Raw genomic sequence first — 12,048 nt, 5'->3', positions numbered from 1 at the left:
TCTTCAAGATCACGTCCGTATCAATTTGTAAAAACACACTCTCCCATACAAGGGACTTGGGTGTAACAGAAAATAAATCCAAACTTTGAGAATTAGAAACCATATTTCTTCATAATGCTGGACATTTACTTGCTTCTGCCATTCACCATCACCATTATGTTGTCTAGAAATGGAGACCAACAATAGATGTAGGTAATTACACAAGAACTTAAACTGCAGAGAGCTTCAGACCACAGCATTAAACTGGAATTAAAGCTTTAGAGGAAAAGAGAAATGTTTCACTCCCTGCAATCACCTCCCTCCCTCAAACACACACTGCACACCTGCTACCCACCAGCCAGATGGGACTGAATTCTCCTGAATCAGATCTTGGATTTTTAAGCTCAGCTCAAGTTCAATTGGATTTCAAGACAGGAAAATATATTATCATTTCACATTCAAAAAATTACACCAGTGTCCAGGAACTCCTAGTTTCAGTGCTGCTTGCACAATTAGATATGTATTGAAGTGGGATTATTCTTTCAAATGTCTTAATAGAAATAAGTAAAATGCAGCTTTGCATCAACATTTAATTTAATTACACATGCTCACTTAATACATGAAAAACAGAAAAAAAATCTTATTTTAAATCATCAGTTTGTTAAGTGAGATTGGGAATTTAGCTAATTTGCAGTAACCAATAGTGTTTTTTTAAAAGTCCACAAAAGCAATTTAGCAGCCCAAACTCACTTAAACATTGTAGCAACTGGCCCTTAATGCACAGGTATCATAAAATATTAACACAAGTTAAGAAAACACAGGGAAGCATTATATTCCTAGAGAATTTGCTAAGCTTGCATAATGTAACATATGTCGTCTATAAAGTTCCTTCAGTTTAGAGATCTCTACCCTGTTCTCCAGAAGAAGGTCTCATTTTTCCACCCTCTATTCCAGCAGCACAGCTCCACCAAGTCCCTGTTGCCTGCACTTCAGTGGAGTGCCAGCAACTGCCAAAGTCACATTTTTAACTGGGCTTGGTCTTTCCCCACCTTTTCCTTCAGCCTGGAAACCAGCTTGAGACATGCAGAGGATACCAAGTCACCGGTCACCAGCGAGCTGGTCTCCGCAGGGGCCGTGGGCATCGGGAGCTGCTGCTGGTGGTGTTCAGCCAGAGCCGCGCCTGGCAAGTGCCAAGGCGCAGGAATGCGAGTCCTGCCCGCTTGGCCAGCCTTGGACTGACCTTTAGTCGTAACTGGGAACGGGAGTTTTGTTAGCGAACACAGAGTTCTGGTCTACACATTTTTAAATTGATTCTTTTATTGATGTGAAGTGCCCAGGTGCCCTCATGACAGTCACTAATATAGATTTTGAAAATAAAATTAATTAAGGGCCAGTCTGGACCACCTTTACTGTCACCATGTAGTACCCTTTTCTACAAGTAACAATGCTATCAACCAGCGAGCACGAGTGGAGTGTTTGAGGAGTATTTCATTACATCCCAAAACACCTGACCATGGAGGTCAAGATCACTGTCACCTATCTATGCGCGCACGCACACACACACACACACTCCTCTCCTACCTTCCAAAAGGGGAACCGAAGCACAGAAAACTTAACTGGCCAAAAGCAGTGTCAGAGCCGCGCTGCTCCGCGCTCCATCCATCCGGAGCACAGCACAGGGAGCATGGCACGGGCAGAGCCTGAGTGGGAGCAGAGCAGCCTGGCATGCAGGCTAATCTGAATTACACTCATCCAGCCCTCCAAATGGTTCCTCATTAGCTGCGGGTTAATGGAGTCCCAATGAGTAGTGTTATTTTCATCCCCTGCCTACTGAATACAAAATTCATTTGCAAATATCCTGTAAAATACTGCAAAGCAAGCCAAAGAGATATGACAACATAAGAGGCATACTATTTATGGAATGCACTTACCGTCATTTAGAAAAGGAAGCTGACATGAGCAATAGCCTAAATTTAGCAACACATTTAGTTTTTATTCACTAGTCACAATGACAACATTTCAGAAGGCTACCGCACACCTTGTGCGCCGAAAGGTTCCACTGAAATCAAGACAGACTTTGATCTGAAAGGAATTCGGGATCAGCTCCTTAATGAATACAACACTGAGTTAAATTAAGGCAATCACCATCTTGACTTTCTATTCCAAGTAGATATAAAATTACATTGATTGCAGGAAATGGTGGCATTCAAACAATATTGCAATGGCCAAAGCCTGAAAGCTAAATTCATTGTCAAACTAAACTAGGCTTTCAGAGGGCACTATTTGATTTGAGGCAAAAAAGCATCTGCAAACCACATATTTTCAATTAATAGTGTAAAAGACACAGAGTAAGAAATGAAAAACACAGGTTAATATGCCACATGCCACTCAAAGAAGCAGAGTCCCTGCATGAAGATACTGTGCATATACATAAACATGTATGCGTGTGTGTATATACATATATATATATATATATATTTATATATATGTGTGTGTGTGAGTGCATGTATGTGCTTTTGGCTTTTTTAGGTTTTTTTTTAAGGCAGCCTGTACTACAAAGGCCAAATTTGAGATCCAGAAAGGCACAATGCATCTCTAAACAGCCTGACAATGCTCTTTTTCCCACACTATCTTTACTTCAGAAGTAATTTCAAATCAACAGCACACAAAGTTAAACCTAGTTCTTTTGAAACCTCAGAAAAAGAATTAATTCAAACCCTTACCTTTGGCACCTTAAAGACTTTTGGCCATGACTTACCTGTATAAATAGAAAGAACTAATTTACTACAGAAATGCCCATGGGCAAACATGTTCTGGCTAATGAAGTGTTCAGCTTTTGCATGATTAACCAGCTGGTGGGGGTGGTGTAAAAATCACAGGGCATAAAATAATAAGAAAAAATGATTAGCAGCTCTCTTTTAAAGCACTCTATGAAAAATTTCCTTATTTTTGCTGAGCAGTTTGGAAAGTGACTGTACAGAAAGATGAACTTAAATGACTTACCAAGGAGTCAGGCAGAGACTGCACCAGGCACTCACTCCTCCAAGACCTGCATCGCAGAGAGGTTCAAGTGAAAAGCAAGATACCAACCAGCACCATGGCTGGGTTACTTATACAACAGGTCCTGCCACGAGTCATAAGGGTCATTTTCTACTATATTGCAAAAGACATTATATAAAGTTAAAACCATGATTATGCCTTGACTCAGTTCAGTTTCTACCCCAACGCTCTACACTTGAACACCTGAGCTGGCTACAGCTATTCCCGTGAGCCAATTTAAGAAATGCCTCCATAGGAGCCCCAGGATTCACATGCTACTTAGAAATAGTGCACATATTTAGGTGATGCCACATAAAAAAGGTGGGGGACATGTACTAGGGACAAAAATCCTCTTGCCCTTCCCACCCTGTACAAGGGGTTCCTTACAAGCTCACATGCTCTGCCCTCAAAATAGGACCTAATTAGTGTACAAATATTTGGTGGACAGGTCACGAAAATAAATTTATCATTAACTCTCCCCTAAACCAAGGCAGGTTATCCTGGAGCAGTTTCACTTCATACACATTTGCTCTTGGGTAATCCTTCAGCTCAGGTACAACTGGCACATAACAGTTTCTTTGAGAAGAAAACCCACATACTTTTATGGCACCGAATTACTGAAGAAACATGAAAAAGCTGCTCACATAAAACATGCGTACCAGGAATAAAAAATAAAAGCAAAAATTTAAGTTACAGATAATTTGCAATAGGCCATTGTAATACTCACAGTCCCTCTTTAAGGTCATTACTTCTATGGAAAATGCATGTTTTACACCTATTTATGGACTTTCAAAGACCGGTTTACAGCTATGTACCATGGGAGACGCAGGCAAAGAATTTGCATCTCAGGGATTTGCAATGTGTTCCAGCCCTGGGGATGCAAGCATAACTGCAATGCTGGGACTTCATGAGCTGGGAACCTACATTAACTCCCTCTGGCAATTCACAAGCTGTCCCCTTATATCCACAGCTGATTTCTAACCATAACCAGATACTGCCTTCTCAACAGTCCTCTCCTGTGGTCTGTGATGGTATTTGACATACCTTCATAAGCCCAGTTACCAGGATATTAATTCAATTCTTAGATCATTCTGGTATACCGTGCATGCTATGGCTCAAAGTACTCAGTCATACCATGGGATCCTTAGTGAGGAGCAATAATTTTACCTGAAGTAAGAATTATTTTTTACAAGAAGAATCAAGCAGAACTCTGAAGCCCATTTTCTTTCCATTCATGACTCCTGTATTTACTTTAATTACCATTTCCTGAAGAAGATTGTATAATTTTAAATGCACTCAAAGAAAGACTTTTCTGTGCAGTTTCCCTATAGGAATCAGGCAGGTTATCCTGAGAACAAATCACTTCACATGTACACCAAACATTCACACTGAAGAACTGGTCAGGCCCATGAAGGTTAGATAACTCTACAAATATTCCATAGAGGTCTTTTTTTACTTATCGGTACATCTGAGAAATCTTCTCACTAACTTCATGGTCAGTCAAGACATCTAATATCAAAGAGGCTTTTGCCCATTTTCAAGGCATTGCTGGATCATTGGATCCTTATACACTTGCATAGATCTTTCCTTCAAGCCCTCTGTAACTTTTTGGAAACATATTAACACTTAAGAAAGTGGGCATAGAACAGACATGAGCAAACCGAAATAGAGGAAAACTGAAAACACTGGCATTTCTCTCAGTACATCAGTTATGAAAGTGCTATTTCCAGATAGAATTCACTGTAAAAAGAGAAATTTCTAGTTAAGCAAGAAGTTGCATTAAATTCCACTTAAGTCTAATTTCTCTGGTCATATTTGAATCATGAGCCATTTCTAAAATGTCGCATATTTCTAACTCTGATGAACTGGGACCCTGACAACACCAGAGCTTGTAAGCTGTGTTTGAAGTTATTTTCAAACATGGTAACAGCCTAATATGGTTACAACACAATTTATTAATTGCAGCTAAGAAATTATGCTGTGCAGTATCTAAGTAACATCATAATTTTAGCTAGCCTACTTGTTTCAAAAGTAAAAAAATTTTTAAAGCCTGTTTGCTACAGAAAGTGAATGCTTGTTAAAACTGTACTTCTCAAAGGAATTCAAAAACACAGATATGAGGCACAGTGGTTCACAAAAGGCAAAAGCTAATTCTTCAGACCTGTGCATCATACTCCAAAAGCTTTATATAATTATCTGTTTGTTTACTTTTGAGCAATTGCTTTGGAAGAACCCCCCAGTGAGTGATGCTGTGTGCCCTGCAGAGGGGTCAAGCACAACATACAGGCTGCACACTGCAGGTTTGCTTTCAAAGAACAAGCATACACGAAGGTATTCCAGTGCCTAACTCCACTTACAGCCACTCTCAGTGAAATTGATAGAGTAAGTGCCTCTGAGGACATGATCCTTTGACATCAATGTGGATTCCTCAAATGGATCCAGGTCCATGCTTTTATGGACACCAAAACAGCAAAAAGTGAAAATCACTCTGCTTTGTGACTTCTTTACTCTCTTCTGTATTGGAGTTTCTCTAAGACCATGGTTCCTGGTAGAGGACACAACAGCCAAACAGGCTGGTCTAATTAACCAGAGTTTTTCATACTAATTAGGAACAACATGAGCATTAGGCAATCAATAGGACACCTTATGCCACTACTGCTTAAGTTTGCTTTGACTACTTCTGGTTCAGCTGTACCCTTGAAGCATATTTGGAGGGTTCTTCCTGACACCCTCCCACGCAGCATCAATTTTTAGCAACAATAACCTTTCTCATTACACTAGAAATTGATAAGCAACACTGTTAACCTATGTGATGCAGCTAAAAGTCAGATGTAAGGTGCCAAAAGGATTTTTTTTTTATTTTGGTAAATTATTTTGATCATTTCTAATGTGATGATACACTTGACCAGTTAGTAACATAGCATGATACTCACCACACTGCAAACAAGTTCAATACAGACTTGTTTAACTTACACATCCCACTCAGAAGCAAGGGGAGCCATGCTCCACCATTCACTGTACACTCAGCAATTCACTTCCAAATTCATATGAAATAACAATGCAATCATTTTTTCAAAAGTCATTTAAAACTCTTTCTGAATAACTTAAGGACAGCTGGCAAGAAAGTAATATGCCTTAAGTACAGATAAAAACAGAAAACCTGTAAAGCATCTTTTCCAATAGGGAGGCTCAACTGCAAAAATTACTTCTTGGAATTTCTCCTTTGGGTGCCAGTTCAGATCTTGCTCCAAATGACCACTAACAATCAATCCCACTGACTTTGAAATAACCCACAACTACTCAATAACACCTGTTTGCTAATTAGGTGCATGCAACCCCCTCACAAAACATCACATTCTCATACTCTTATTTTTTTAAAATGCACTTTTGTTCCAGTGTCCTGAAACTAACTGTACAAACATAAAGAACTCAGATGCCCTCTCAACCCCCACTGGAAGTGACAAGTGAGTCCTTCTAAAATTGCAGACACATACTGTCAAGTGCAGGTGTTTGTAAACAAGTTTGGAAATGTTTCTAATTATAAACCATAGGAGTTAAAATTAGAAGTCCAATCCACTAGCCTTAAAAAAAAGAACTTCCAAAAGTGTTCATCTAAATGAGAGCAACCAGTGATGTTTCATTTAGTAACAAGAGCAGAATTTCTGTGCCAAGCAGCACACTGCTCTTTATCAAACTTTCCACTATGAGTTACATTTCTTTTAAAAAAAAAAGGATTTGATAAGAATTTTAATTTGCTGTCATACTACGATACTGTATATGTGAAAGTACAATCTAAAAATACCCTATTCACAGGTCTCCCGCGTTTCACATAATTATAAAGAGGGAAAAGAAATGTTCCCGAATCTTCTGAATCTGTCTTGGCTGACAACATCAAAGTTCAGCTTTTATGGGGAGCTTCCCACGCTGACCTTCTGAGAACTCAAACCAAACTCTGCTTGAGGGAGCCTTACTCTTTTGGATGAAGTTCTCCTCAATAACCTCAAAGCTCGGCTTGCCTGGCACAAAACTGCTGAGAGAGGAAACTCGGAGGGGCAATCCCAGAGCTCTGGATGATGGAGATCTCGGCTGCCACTGAACTTGAGGTGTCTCAGACCTGTCTTCACTACTCTGACACAGAGGTCAGAAATGCAGCTCTAAGGAGCCACGTGCTTTGGCCAACACTTCAGACAGAGGCTGAGAAAAGGCAAATCCTGCAGCCCTCATACACCATTTACAGTGCACTATGACAAGATAGTGCAGGCACGAAAATGGACTTTACCTTTGCAGGAGTTTAGGGAGAAAGCCAAGCTAAGGGGAGAGGGAGCTCTTTTAAGGGGAAAAAAGATACAAGTGAGCAAACATGAAACAATTGCAGAGAGGCTCAACTATGGCCTTGATTCAAGAACAGGGTAGTCTCCTGTTGCACTGTCCTGAAGAAAATGGAAAGGAACGTGGATTAAACAGTGAGGACCTGCTCCAGGAACAAGGTGGGACTGGCCCTGCCCAGCAGATATCCCTCTGTTCCCCACCTACAGCACACACAGGCACTGCAAGGGGCAGGGAAACAACAGCTCTTCGTCCCCTGCACAGCCAGCCTCCTCCTCCTACTCCTCTGGGAATGCTACAAGACAGAGGAAAAGCCCAAATCCATCCTCCTCAAGAACCAGGATGGAAAGTAAGTTGCCCATGTCTCATCACAGTCAGGGAGCTATTTCACATAATAACCACTACCCAACCTTTCCTTTTCTTTCCCTTCCTTTTCTTTTTAGCCTTTGCTCTGTAAAAATAATAGCGTAAAAATGATATTTTTCTGGAGAGCCTTTTGAAATTCACTGCATTCAACAAACATGGCATACCAGTTCAGTACTGTACAATCATGTACCCAGCAAGTGCAGTGCTTTCAAAGCAGGAGTCCTGCAGGTGGCACTTCCTTTGCTGCAAGTCATAATACCATAAAATAATGGAATCGGTCGGGTTGGAAGGGACCTTAATGGTTATCTAGTGCTGATGGGCAGGACAGCTTCCACTACACCAGGTTGCTCTAAGCACCATCCAACCCAGCCCTGAAAACTGCCAGGGCTGAAGCATCCAGTTTCTCTTGGCAACCTGTTCCAGTGTCTCACCATCCTCACAGTAGAAATTTCTCCCTAATTTCTCATCTAAACCTGCCCTCTGTCAGTTCAAAGCCATCCTCCCTTGTCCTATCATTACACCTTGCTAAATAGTGTGTCCCCATTCATTCTTACATGTCACCTTTAGGTACTGGAGATTATAAAATCTCCTCAGGGCCTTCACTTCTCCAGGCTGAACAACCCCAACTTCTCTCTGCACAGGAGAAGTGCTCCAGCCCTCTGAGCATCCTTGTGGCTTCCTCCAGACTCATTCCAATGGGTCTACATTCCTCCCATGCTGGGGACTCCATAGCTGGACACAGCACTCCAGGTGGGGTCTCACCAGAGCAGAGAAGAGGGGGAAAATCCCCTCCCTCAACCTGCTTGCCATGCTGCTCCTGCTGCAGCTAGGATATGGTTGGCTTTCTCGGATGCAAGAGCACATTGATGGGTTTTATTGAGCTTCTCATCAACTAACCTGTAGCTTCTCTCTTAAGCCATTCCCTGTCTTTTTAAGCCAATTCCTTTTTTTTTTTTTTTCTGACATAAGTAAGGGATGGAGAAGCCACTTTGGTGAAGGGACCACAGAAATTAGGAATAGAGTGATGGTGCATCTCACCTGCAGTTGGTGCCCTCTACCCCTCTTTTCCTAGTCTTGGGTACCTCATCCTCCCCATTCCTGGCCCGTGCTGTGAGAGCTCCCTCTCCTGTTCCAGTTTAACCAATGTTAGACCTTGTCCTACTGGAAGCGTGGCCTTAGTGAACAGATCAGGCTCTGAGAGAGACTCAGCAAACTAGGTTTCCTGCTACAAACTGACATCAAAATAATTCCCTGAGGGAGTATAAACTTCCAACCAAAACCTATGAAATTTACTTCTTTATTAAACATAGATTTATATTCACATGCCCAAGTTGGTACACATACTATGGATATTGTGTACATGCAATATATACACATATATACCCACATGTGTATGGCAGACACACACATGTAGCATTGCAAATCTTTAACGCTACTAACCTCATTGCTATTTTAATTCCAAGCAAGGATAAAAATCATTAGTTTCTACAAGCACATCTAAACTTCTGAATGTACCCGCACTGGACTCACTTAGAAAAATGTTTTTTTCCTAAACGAATACATATTGGAGCTGTGTTTGCAAGTCTAAAAAAAACACGCTTTTCACTGGGTATATAAATATTTTAATTAACAATAAGTATGTATTTAGGAGATTCTGCATCAAAGTCTAGATCAGTTAGGGCAATTAACCCATTACAGTTTTCTAAGATATTAGATGAAAGAAAATAGGAAATTAGAAAATGCATAAGGAATTTAGTAAATGCATAATCGGACTTTAAGCATTTGAGTGGTAAAATAATCTCAGATAGTGCTTTATTTCTAATATTTTCTGCATGCTCAAAATGAAAGCATGAAGAGCAGCACAATTGCATATATCTTCTACCAAAAATAGCCGAAAAATACTATAGAAGAGTGCCTGCTGGGTTGGTTATAAAAGTAAAGTATAATCCATTAACTGCTAATTAGAAGCATCAGAAGCAGGCTTTGCTGCAATAAGAGCTGACCCCTAAGTAGATGTTTCTGTAACCATTTAAAGACACAGGGTTTCTCCAGTTGCTGAGAATGGAGCTTGGATGGTTTCAGCATAAAGGCCATGTGAAAAGAGACTATGGCACTTGGCCATGTTACCCAGCTGTTTTCTAAATATGATGACAGGTGCCATTTTTTCCATTTGATCGTGGAACGTAATACATCTTCAAACAAATTTTCCCCAACTAGTCTGGTGCAGTTACATTTCAGAGATTCAAATATAAGAATGTTTGCTTTTTTTCTCTGACAGACACATATTGCAGAGTCTTTGGCAGATATTTCATTATCAGCCTTTTTCTCAAAGCTGAATTTTTAGTTTATGTATTATTTTCCTTTTTACTGCCATTGTAGGAGGGAAAGAATAAGCACTTGGGCAAAGGATTTAATTCTGAAGGAATTAAGAAAGGGGGGAGGAGCTACTATTTATAATTAGACAATAAATTTTACTTAAGAAAGAATCCTCTTCCCTTCTGTTCACTACTTCCTAAAGGATGGGAAGCATTGCCATAATTTCTCCTCTTCTTTATCTGACTAGCTACCTGGTCAAACTGAGCTCCTTTTCTATCACTGAAAGGCCAAACAGATCTTTTGATCCGTTTGCCTATGAAAAGGTCTTAAAGGGTTATGGCAAAAAAAAAGGTGAAGCCAGAAGAAATCCCAGTACTCCAGCTCCCTGCAGAAGCACCCAAGACACAAAAAGCAGGAATTATGGACACGAACAACAAGAGATGATGCCTTGACATGGACCATAGGCTCCAAACCCCAGCCATGCAGCATGTGCAGCTAAAGGGAGCTCCGCTTCCTCTAGGGCTGGAGGGGACTCGAGGAGTGCAAGAGGACAGGATACAAGTCAGGCTGCACAACTCAAAAAATCAGTAGAAAAACCAAGCAGATAACTAACTTCCCATGTTAAAAAAGGGATGTAGCTAGCACAAGGGGAAATAGTTCAGGTCAATGTTTTGAGCTTTTCATCTCCATGGATCGATCAACTAGTAAATATAGGAAGAAAATTTGTGTGGGGCAGGAAATGAGGGCATTTAGCTTTTTTCTTTCTGCCCTATTTTCATCTACAACACAGAAGAAACTAATTTCATTTAAAATGGTGAAATAGGGGCATCCATTAAGGAAATTAAGATGGTAACAGATCATTTTAGAATGGTAAACATCTAAGAAACAATAAAACTAAGATTACAGTAGAAATAATAAAATCAAATTTATTTTAAACCAATGTCTTAAATACTTGTTAACCCTGGCATATGCTCTCACAAGGCAGATGAGTATATCTGTTTTCATTCTCTATGTAGGGAAACAACCGTAAAATGCCCCAAAGCCACGGAGGGAGTCAGTGTCAAAGACATGATTAGTAGTTCAGAAGTTATCTGATTCGGGTCACATGGTGTTCCAAAAACCATACCTAAATATAGCATGCAAGAGATCTGCACAAAGAGCAATCCCATGATGGGAGCACACTAAACTCTCCACAAAATTAATTAGGGTTATTTTGAGGGAACCGAAGGAAAGCAAGAAGGAAAAAAAAAAAAAATCAATCCTTGCCCTGCCCAGTTCTGCAAGAGCAGATGTCTCTGGTATGAACAAGCCTCAGTGTGCAGCCCAGGCACTCAGGGAGGTGGTTCCTGGGGAAAGCCCCACACAGCACCAATGTGGAAGGTGGGTGGGGGCACAGTGTGGCTTTGTTAAGGAATGCAGCTCACTGGGGAACAGGATGACCCTGCCAGCAAGGGGACCAGCAGGAAGCCAATACTTGAGTTCTTCTGTAGCTGTTAACAGCATCCTTCTAACACCACCAGAAACAAAACCACCTTTTTGGAAAAGGAAGGTCCATGTAAACAATACCCTTGGCACAGACCGAGACTCTTGGGGAAAAAATGAATGCTTCCCAAGGCAGACTGGAAAGAAAATTCCCTGCTGGAAGTTGTTACCCCTGAAATCCTCCATTAGCTTTGCCCCTTGACAAGGAGGAGAATTTTCTCACACAGCCTAAAGAGCTACTTCTTACAGCCTTCCCTATGTGTAGGCATAAGGAGCAACCTCATGGAAAAGCATGCAGATCCTCAAAAGGCAGTGGGAGCAGGAGAAAGGAGATGTGTTCCTCAGATATTTTGAGTTTCTTTTGGTCCCCCTCTATTAAGTGGGCACATTTTTTCCTGTGTTTCCTGAACACTGAATTGCCAGGTGGCTTCTGACCTCTGCTGACCTACAAGATGATTTCAGCTAGCTGGCCTAGTTCACAATTTCCCTATAAAACCTATTTTTAAAAACTCAAAAACTCTGCTGGTGAATACCATGGCA

The 12,048-nt window shown here is 40.8% G+C and overlaps 1 protein-coding gene across 9 annotated transcripts in view; it reads right to left on the bottom strand.

Moving 5' to 3' along the window:
- The window catches only part of ESRRG (estrogen related receptor gamma), a 373,125-nt gene that overhangs the window by 335,973 nt on the left and 25,104 nt on the right, over window positions 1-12,048 (bottom strand). For 3 of the 9 annotated variants that reach the window (XM_071426010.1, XM_071426011.1, XM_071425990.1), the window contains exon 2: window positions 2,983-3,028. The exons of 5 other annotated variants lie outside the window; for them this stretch is intronic. The gene's annotated coding sequence lies outside the window, so the exon portion shown is untranslated. Of the gene's footprint in view, window positions 1-2,702; window positions 2,738-2,982; window positions 3,029-12,048 lie in introns of all 9 variants that reach the window. One more of the 9 variants, XM_071426012.1, reaches the window with a different exon arrangement.

The sequence above is a fragment of the Agelaius tricolor genome, unplaced genomic scaffold (genome assembly GCF_023055355.1).
Source record: "Agelaius tricolor isolate 1412-34295 unplaced genomic scaffold, bAgeTri1.0.p SCAF_1, whole genome shotgun sequence".
NCBI classification, from domain to species: Eukaryota; Metazoa; Chordata; class Aves; order Passeriformes; family Icteridae; genus Agelaius; species Agelaius tricolor.
The sequence above is the reverse complement of the archived record's forward strand: the minus strand, read 5'-3'. Positions and strand labels throughout refer to the sequence as shown.